Source organism: Phacochoerus africanus, chromosome 4 (genome assembly GCF_016906955.1).
Source record: "Phacochoerus africanus isolate WHEZ1 chromosome 4, ROS_Pafr_v1, whole genome shotgun sequence".
NCBI lineage: Eukaryota > Metazoa > Chordata > Mammalia > Artiodactyla > Suidae > Phacochoerus > Phacochoerus africanus.
The window spans coordinates 66045765-66055965 of record NC_062547.1 but is presented as its reverse complement, the minus strand read 5'-3'; positions in this window follow the sequence as shown (position 1 = coordinate 66055965).

Sequence of the window (10201 nt, the reverse complement as noted above, 5' to 3'; positions counted from 1 at the left end):
AAGCTGCGGAACCTGTTAAGTTAGACTGGTTAACAGCAGAAAAGCAGAACACAAGCGGATGACAGAGACAAATGCTTCAAAAGAGGGGGGAAATGACAAACGAAAGATTTTCAAGTCCCTCTGAGGAAAGTGACGAAGACCTTGCCTAAACGTGCCAAAAATGACCTTCTGTATGAACACACCACAAAAGCCAAAGATGAAACATGTTCCATTGTTCCACCATACAATTTTTTCCATAGGAAATGGTATACATGCAGGATATCAACTTTTGGTTCATTCTTTGTTAATCTGAAGAATCATAACATATTTGCATGATTAAATTTTATTAAACAGGATCTAAAAATAAACCTAGGTGTCTGAAGTTTGTATTAATTTTACGGGACAAAGTCCCAACTGGATTCCTATTTGCATTGGATTCACGCTAAGAAGCTTTTTTCAGTAGAAGGATTCTGGAACGGCGGTTTCCTCTGCCACCTTCTTACTTAATATCATATTATAACCATCAATTTAATGGCTACATTTACTTATCCACTTATTCCCCTTTTGCGAACTTTTAATAATGTTAGCAACTAGATGCTTTTAAAAGTAATCAGGCAGTGCATAATGTTGTATCTCGGTATTTTGAACACAAAGATATGTTTCTCATGTGGAACTACTGAGTCAGATGTGGAATTGCTGCATTTGTAAACATCCTTAATATATATTTCTGAATGTCTCTCCAAACTGTCTGTACAAATGTACCTGGCCATCAGAAGGAAGGAGTTTCCATCGTGACCCAGCAGTACAAACACAACTAGTAACCATGAGGAGGCAGGTTCAATCCCTGGCCTTGCTCAGTGGGTTAAGGATCTGGGGTTGCTGCAAGCTATGGTGTAGGTTGCAGATACACTAGGGCCCCGCACTGCTATGGCTCTGGCATAGGCTGGCAGCTATAGCTCCAATTCAATCCCTAGCCTGGGAACTTCCATATGCTGCCAGTATGGCCCTGAAAATATAAAAGATAAAAAAAAAGAGAGAAATATTTGAGGAGATGTCTCTGCTCCGCAATATAGTCAGATATTTGTTGAGCCCCCTACTGTGTGCCAGTGATTGTTCTAGGCACCTGGAACACAGCCCAGACCAACACAGCCTCAAATCCCTGCCCTCACAGAGCTGATATTCTATGAGCTGACAGTCTAATTGGAAAAAAATAGACAATACAGAAATAATTCTCTCTCTTTTTTTTTTGTCCTTTGTCTTTTTAGGGCCACGGCATATGGAGGTTCCCAGGCTAGGGGTCCAATCAGAGCTGTAGCCACTAGCCTACGCCACAGCCACAGCATCGCCAGGTCCAAGCCGCATCTGCGACCTACACCAAAGCTCACGGCACAATGCCGGATCCTTAACCCACTGATCAAGGCCAGGGATCGAACCCATATCCTCACGGATACTAGTCGGGTTTGTTAACCATTGAGCCACGATGGGAGCTCTCAGAAATAATTCTTCGGTATGGCAGATGTGGTGTAGAATCATGACATAGGGAATGGTAGTAAAGGTGGGGTGGGGCACAGAGAGGATAATCAGGGAGCCTCCTAGGTAAGGTAACATTCAAGCAGAAACTTGTAGGAAGTAGGAAGAGAGCCATCAAAAATCTGTGGGAAGGCTAAAGCGACAGCAAGTGCAAATGTCCTGAGGCAGGCTCACACTTGGTGTGTACAGCTAAGCAGGTGAGGGTAGATTGATTGTTCAGGGCATTGTGGATTGCTGTGAAGACTCTGGCTTTTATCCTGATGGAGGCGGGAACTAGGGAGGGTTCTAAGCAGGGGAGGGACATACCCCGAATCAGGCATTCACATTCCTCCTCTGGCCACAAGAGCAGAGAGAGAAAGCAGAAAACAGGAGTCGAGGGAAGAGGCAACTGCACTGGTGCAGGTGGGAAATGAGGGGAGCGGTGACCAGGTGTGTGTCATGGAGAGTTATTTCTGTGTTTATTAGGAAGGTAAAGCAGACAGGTGTTGCTTATGGATTAGACATGGCGGCGGTGGCGGGGGTGGGGGATGAGCGAAGGAGAGGAGTCAAGGACACCTCAGGGATTTTAACATGAACAGCCTAAGGACAGAGCTGCCATCAGCAAAGATGGAGAAGCCCGAGGGCGGGGCAGTCTTGGGAGGGATGAAACAATTCACACTGACTTAGCACGTCCCCCTTGAATTATAGAATCACCCCACAGCAGCATTCATAAAGAATGAAAATGCAAACATCTATTAATAATTATTTGCAAATGCTGCATATTAGGTAGTTTAGATAAACCCTGCTCTCTGGGAATTTTGCCAGAAAAACCCCGAGCTAAGCTTCCACAGCTATCAAAGCCAATAAAGTGCCATCAGGGAGAATATGGAGAAAGGCAAAGTCTTTGCCTCATGTGAGAATCTTTTAAATCTAATATGATCATTCCTTTGTCTATCCTTCTGTAAGACTACGGATCATCTGAACGTAAAGATAAACAGTATCTTTTTTGTGTGGAGTAATAGAGCTGCAGAAAGACTGGAGGCAAGAAAACAAAAGAAATTGTGGGGATGGATATTGAACAATGTAAGGACAGACTGGATGATGACTCCTCAATCCAGAAGGAGAAAAATGAAAGGAAGCTACCTCCCCCCACTGGCAGCCTCACTCCTTTCCTCTTTGCCCCCCGTCCTCTGTCAAAACTAGATTAGACTCCCCGGGTTCATTTCCATTGTTTGTGTAACCTTTAGATAGTAAGGGCCCTGTTATACTCTAGCTTGTTTATTTATCCATTTAAGTGTCTACTATGTTCCAGGCACTGTAACAGACACCTGAGAGATGAGTATTTCAGCGACAGCCCATTATCCTCTCTTCTATAGCTTTCAGAATCCAGCAGTAAAGCGGAACTACATTTCCTAGACCCCTTTGTAGGGAGGTATGGCCATGTGAACAATGCTGGTCCATGAGACATGTGGGCACTGGTCTCATAGGTCTCAAAGTGACCTTTTTTCCTGCCTGGAATGCAGATGGGATGTCTGGGGCTGCAGCAGGCATTCTGAGACTGATAGTGAGAGAAACCAAGAGGACCTCAGGCATGACATCCTTGGTCCATTGTAGCATTTCATTTTATATATAGCCAAATAAAATTCTTGACTGATATATATGCAGATGATCTGAACAAGTTGTATATTTACCTGTTTCTCTGCATAAGCCTCCTGGAATGCAGAAACTAGTTTTACTTAGCTTTGTAAGGTCTCAAGAAATGGTGAATGAATTCTTCGAATGAATTATCTGAGACCTCCCCTACTCCACTTTTCCACAAAGAACACCTGAAGCCTCGGAAAACCTCATCTGGGAAATGGGAATAAGAATAGTATCTATCAATGGGCTTTTTGCGAGGATATCAAATTAGTCACCCCTGCCAAAAGATCTATAATGGTAACTGGTCCATTTTAAGTGCTGCTTAAATGTTGCCATTGCTATTATTATTTCCTGATAGCTCTAGAAAAATAGATCTGACCCCCATCTCCCTGCCCCACCACTGCTCTATATTGCTCCATCTTGTTCATTTCCTTCATTAGTGCTTTGCACAACTATTTGTTGATTTGTTTATTTTGTAAGCATCTCCCCCAAGAAAGTTGTTCGTTTGCTCATCCCACTCAGGCCAGACCCATTCTTTGCTCTTTTCTACTTAGAGCATCACCTAATTTCCCAGCCCTCTGGCTTCCTGTTGCTTTCAGCCAATAGGCAGCACCAGCAGAGTAGGAGAGGAGAAAAAGGATGGGGTATTTCTTCCCCATTCCCTCTCTGCTTTGGTACCACATCTATGGTCAGTGGGTGGGACCCTTCATGATGATGGCGCCTGCCAGGCAGCTCTTTCTTGTGGTTCCAATTCTTTTTTTGTTTGTTTGTTTTTACAACTGTGCCTGCGGCATAGGGAAGTTCCTGGGCTAGGGGTCAAATCCTATGTGACGGCCACAGCCATGGCAACACCGGATCTGAGCCATATCTGCGACCTACGCTTGCAGCAACACTGGACGCTTAATCCACTGAGTGAGGCCAGGGATCAAACCCACATCCTCGTGGATTCTATGTCAGATTCTTAACTCTTTGAGCCACAACGTGAACTCCCATGGTTCCCACTTTTAATGGCTCTAGTACTGCCCTATCTTCAACTCAAGCATGATAATGACTCTCTGCTATTGCTAGCAGCGGGGTGTCCCCATCCCTTGTGGGTGCACTTAACTCTGTCAACACCTCTTCAAGGAAGTTCCTCCTTAAAGCTTCTTCATTTGAACCATGGGGATCGGGGAGGCAGGGAAGTGAATTCTGTTTCTTCTTTTAACCCTGAGAGAAACCCCCCACCCAGGGGTAAATTCAATGAAGGCATAGAACATACATCAGGTTTACTCACCAACCCTCCCCCACCCTAATCCAGCACACAGCCTGGCTTGGAGGAGTTGTTTAATAAACATTTGTGGAATAGATAGCCTCAATTCCCATCAAACAAAGCAGAAATAATAAGGCCATATCATTTTTGTCTATTAAGTTAAAATTTTTAAAGTGTTCCCATTGTGGCTCAACAGGTTAAGAACCCAACTAGTGGAGTTCCCGTCGTGGTGCAGTGGTTAACGAATCCGACTAGGAACCATGAGGTGGTGGGTTCGGTCCCTGCCCTTGCTCAGTGGGTTAATGATCCGGCGTTGCCGTGAGCTGTGGTGTAGGTTGCAGACGCGGCTCGGATCCCGCTTTGCTGTGGCTCTGGCATAGGCCAGTGGCTACAGCTCCGATTCAACCCCTAGCCTGGGAACCTCCATATGCCGAGGGAGCAGCCCAAAGAAATAGCAAAAAGACAAAAAAAAAAAAAAAAAAGAACCCAACTAGTATAGTGATCATGAGGTTTCAGGTTCGATCCCTGGCCTCGATCAGTGGATTAAGGATCTGGCGTTGCCATGAGCTGTGGTGTAGGTCACAGATGTGTCTCAGATCCTGCATTGCCGTGGCTGTGGTGTAGGCCAGAAGCTGTAGCTCCGATTTGATCACAAGCCTGGGAACCTCCATATGCTGTGGGTGTGGCCCTAAAAAGCAAAAAAAAGAAAAGAAAAAAGAAAAAAAAAGAAAAAGAAAAAAATCCCCATGTAACTTTACAGTCTTCACTCAGTATTCAAAGTCCACCAATTCAACCAACCCTGGTTCCTGTAGTATTGTGGTACATGTTAATTTTTTTAAAAATCCTCATATAAATGGGCCCCTGCAATTCAAATTTGTGTTGTTCAAGGATCAACCATACAGGATACTGGTGAGTGTACACTCAACTGGTAAGCTCAAGCATTGCTGGTATACCTGTAAATTGGTACCATTATTTTTATTCTTTTTTGGCTGCGCCTTTGGCATGTTCCCAGGCCAGGGATCAAACCCGTGCCTCAGCAGTGACCCAAGCTGCTGCAGAAACAGTGCCAGATCCTTAACACACTGTGCCACAGCAGGAACCCCATTTTTTACACTTTAAATTTAATTTTTAGTTTATATTGGAGCATAGTTGCTTTACAATGTTGGGTTAGTTTCAAGTGTATAGCAAAGTGCATTAGTTATACATATACACATATATCCATTTTTTTCAGATTCTTTTCCCATGTACATTATTAGAGAATATTGAGTAGAGTTCCCTGTGCTACACAGTAGGTCCTTGTTGATTATCTAGTTTACATATAGTAGTGAGGATATGTTGATCCCAAACTCCTAATTTATCCCTCCTCCCCAATTTTCCCCTTTGGTAACTGTACATTGGTTTTCTAAGTCAGTGAGTCTGTTTCTGTTCTATAAATAGGTTCACTTGTATCATTTTTTCAGATTCCATGTATAAATGATATCATATGGTATTTGTCTTTGTCTGACATACTTCGCTTAGTATGATAATCTATGGGTCCAACCATATTGGTGCAAATGGCATTATTTCATTATTTTTTATGGCTAATATCTATTGTCTATATATACTACATCTTCTTTATCCATTTTTCTGTCAGTGGACATTTAGGTTGCTTCCCTGTCTTGGCTATTATAAATAATGCTGCTATGAACATTGGGGTGCATGTATTTTTTTCAAATTAGGGTTTTGTCTGGATATGTATACAGGAATGGGGTTGCTGGATCCTATGGCGGTTCTATTTTTAGTCTTTTAAGGAACCTCCATACTGTTCTCCATAGCATTTGTACCAATTTACTTTCCCTCCAATTGTGTAGAAGTGTTCAAAATGGGTCCCTTTTTTTTTTTTTTTTTTTGGTCTTTTCTAGGGCCACACCTACGGCACATGGAGGTTCCCAGGCTAGGGGTCTTATGGGAGCTGTGGCTGCCGGTCTACGCCAGAGCCACAGCAATGCAGGATCCAATCCAAGCCGTGTCTGTGAACTACACCACAGCTCATGGCAACGCCAGATCCTTAACCCACTGAGCGAGGCCAGGGATCGAACCTGCAAGCTCATGGTTCCTAGTTGGATTCATTAACCACTGAGCCACGACGGGAACTCTGAAAATGGGTCCTATTTTTTGACCCAGTAAACTGCTCCTGGAAATCTATACAAAGGAAATAATCCAAAAGAAGGGAAAGGTAGATAAAGATTTTACTGTAAGATTTTCTTTTAGAATGTCCAACAATAGCGGAATTAAGTAGCTTCTAAGGAAAAGGATCTTACATAGCCATCGAAATGGTAGTATGAAAATTTGGTGCTGTCACAAAATATGGGTGATATTTCCCTTCTGTCTTCTATGCTTTTAATCAAGCAAAAAGTAATTTCCAATAAAGAATATAAACGATGTTATCAGGAAAAATAAATAAAATCATTTATGTGAAAAACTCTTCTACTACTTCCAGAGTCATTTTTTCTCATCCTCAGATATTCTTTGTAACCACCCTGGCTTGTAGCCTGTGGCAGAGAGGTTTCCTCTCCAAGCATAATCTGATCTATTTTACTAAAAGTTCCTCCACTGGTTTGATCGTTCAACAACACCTAAATACTACACGCTGGGTACATGCATTGAACAAGATGAACAAGAACCCTACTGTTAGGGAGCTCGCATTCTGAAGAGAAGAAAAGCATAGAGAAGATAAATAAGTAAATTTTATAGCATGTTACATGGTGATGATTTCTTAGGATAAAGATAGAACAGACAATTTATGTGAGGTTCAAAACAGGCACAATTAATTGATGGCAGTGGAATAAATGGTGGAGTAGCCACACAATGGAATATTACACAGAAATGAAAAAGAACAGACTGATGCTCTATGCAACACCAGGCAAACCTAAGCCCTGGTGAAAGGAATTAGAGCAAAAGGGGGGGTACTGGCCTGGGAAGGGATGGGAGGGAACATTCTAGAGGGATGGAAAAGTTACTTACCTTGAACTAACTGTGGTTACATAAATGTCTACCCATGCAAAAATTGTTGGGGCCACAGATGGAGCGTATGGAAGTTCCCAGACTGGGGTGGACTCAGAGCTTCAGCTGCCAGCCTATACCACAGTCACAACAACACCAGATCTGAGCAGAGTCTGCAACCTACACCACAGCTTAGGACAACACTGTATCCTTAACCCACAAAGTGGGGCCAGGTGTCGAACCCACATCCTCATGGATACTAGTTGGGTTGTTTCTGCTGAGCCACAATGGGAACTCCTAATTTTTTAATTAAAAAGGAAAAGAGGAAAACAGGAAATAAAAAGAGGGAAAAAGTTGGTGGAGTGGCTGCAATTTTACCCAGGTGGGTAGAGTCGGAAAAGGTTTGATTTGAGATCTGAAGGAAGCAAAAGGAGGAGCCCAGAGATGTCAGGAATAAATCACAAGAAGAAGAAAACTGTAAGAAAGGAATGTCAATCCTTAGGTATTAATAGCTGTGCATTGACTCATGAATAAATATTTTTGAGCACCTGTTCTGTGCTAGGGATGCATTAGGAGCTAAACTACATAGCCCTCATCTTCATACTCATCAAATAATCACATCAATAATAGCAAAGTGACAATATTGACAAGGGTAATGAAAGAAAGGCACATGATGCCATCAAAGTATAAAACAGGAGGTACGAGAGAGATGGAGATGCAGGAAGAGATAAATATACAGGGAGAGGCAGAGAGAGAGAGGCAAAGAAAAAGGGGGAGGGGGAGAGAGAGAATGGGGGAGAAAGAGAAACAGAGAGACAGAGATGGAGACAGAGAGAAGTGTCAATAAGGTGAATTATATTTGGGGTTTCCTGAATGTGCTTTTCCACAGCTGAATAATAACAGTAATAGCCTAGTAATTAGTATACAACTGCTCAGTCTCTCTCTCTTGCCTGGGGCTGGCAAAGAAAATAACCAATTGTACTGGGGAAAAGACCAAGGACTTAAGGAGACATTTGAAAGGAGAATCAGCCTAGAAGCTATGCATTAGAAAAAAATAGTCTGAAGGTTCTGGCAACATAAAGAGACTCTGGGGTCAGGAAGGAAGGTGGGTATGAAAAATGGATGAAGGGCATTTTTAAAGTAGGTTCTGATGTTCAATGGGATCTTGGTAGGATGATATAGGAAAGCTTTTGACTCTAATTTATTTATTTTATTTATTTATTTATTTATTTTATTTATTTATTTATTTATTTATTTATTTATTTATTTATTTTGCTTTTTAGGGGTGCACCCAAGGCGTATGGAGTTTCCCAGGCTAGGGGCCAAATCGGAGCTATAGTTGCTGACCTACACCACAGCTATAGCAACCCAGGATCTGAGCCACATCTGTGGCCTACACCACAGCTCATGGCAACAAGGGATCCATAACCCACTGATTGAGGCCAGGGATCGAACCCACAACCTCATGGTTACTAGTCAGATTGATTTCTGCTGTGCCACAATGGGAACTCCAGCTTTTGACTCTAAAGTGCTATCTACCTTCACAGATGATATTCCATAACACCAAAGGAATACCCTGTGTATGCATTTTCCTCCAAATTTGGTAAATTGTAGAGATAGATTTTTATTTATCAACCTCCCTCTCTGGCTAGCACCATTTGTGGCAGAGACAATGCTCCCTATCTGTCGATTCCTATTTCCTTTCCACCTTGACGGATACATGTCCCAGCTTTCCCTCCAGTGGGTTAGGGCTCTGAAACTGCATTCTGGCCAACGATCTTTAAACCACAGTGATGTGAACCCCTTCTAAGCCTGGTCCCTAAAAAACGCCCAGCACAATCCCTTGGGTTCTCTCCTTTCCACAGCTACCAGCCAAGTTCAGAAGCACTACCACAGAACTCAAAAGCCCTGCCTAGGAGAAAGAGAAGGCACAGAATGGAAGGACCCTTCATTTCTGAGTCACTGCCTGGATTAAAGCCTCTCAAAGGAACCATCTAAGATGTGGAGACAGGAACATTTTCACCATGTTCAGCCATTATGAGTTCCAGGCTTATTTGTTACAGCAGCTAGCATCACTTATCATGACGGAAACTCTCTTTCAATAATGGTATGTGTAGCAAACAAGTTTTGAGGAGAGTTGACATTCTCTTCAATTCTGCCTCTAAACCTTTATTTTCCTTCCCTCAAGGGAGAATCCACCCCTTCAAGACTCAGACCATGCCCTGATAAGGGCTTAATCTCCAAGATATACAAACAACTCAACAACAACAATAACAAAACAACCCAAACAAAAAATTGGCAGAAGACCTAAGTAGACATTTCTCCAAAGAAGACATATGGATGGTCAGCAGGCACATGAAAAAATGCTCAGCATCATTAGTTATTAGAGAAATGCAAATCAAAACTCAATGAGGCACCACCTCACACCAGTCAGAATGGCTATCATTAATAAGTCTACAAATAACAAGTGCTGGAGAGGGTGTGGAGAAAAGGAAACCCTCCAGCATTGTTGGTGGGAATGTAAATTGGTGCAGCCACTGTGGAAAAGAGTATGAAGTTCCTCAGAAAACTGCATATAGAACTACCATATGATCCAGCAATCCTATTCCTCCACATATATACAGACAAAACTACAATTCAAAAAGATATATGCACCCCTATGTCCATTACAGCACTATTCACAATATGCAAGACATGGAAACAATCTAAATGTCCATCGACAGATAAATGGATTAAGATGTGTTACATAAACACAATGGAATACTACTTAACCATAAAAAAGAATGAAATCATGCCATTTGCAGCAACATGGATGCATCTAGAGATTCTCATACTAAGTGAAGT